We start from the raw sequence: 253 nt of genomic DNA on the forward strand, positions 1-253 counted from the left end.
TAATTAACAATTAAAGCTCTGTGCTTTTCTTCCAAATGCTAATAGCCATCACTTTTTCTGCCTACAACATTTCTCCAATAGCATTTCAAAAGAGGAGAGGGGGCGGGGCAGGGATGGAAAAAGAGCGGCCTTTGGGCAGTCTACGCATGCGCGCAATCTTGCTTGCCTTCCCCCCCCCCCCACCTCCCCGCGTCTTCCTCGGCTCGATCGAACTTCGACGTTCCTTTCCCTCGATGCTCTCTGGCAGCGATTT

The sequence above is a fragment of the Sminthopsis crassicaudata genome, chromosome 3, assembly GCF_048593235.1.
Source record: "Sminthopsis crassicaudata isolate SCR6 chromosome 3, ASM4859323v1, whole genome shotgun sequence".
NCBI classification, from domain to species: Eukaryota; Metazoa; Chordata; class Mammalia; order Dasyuromorphia; family Dasyuridae; genus Sminthopsis; species Sminthopsis crassicaudata.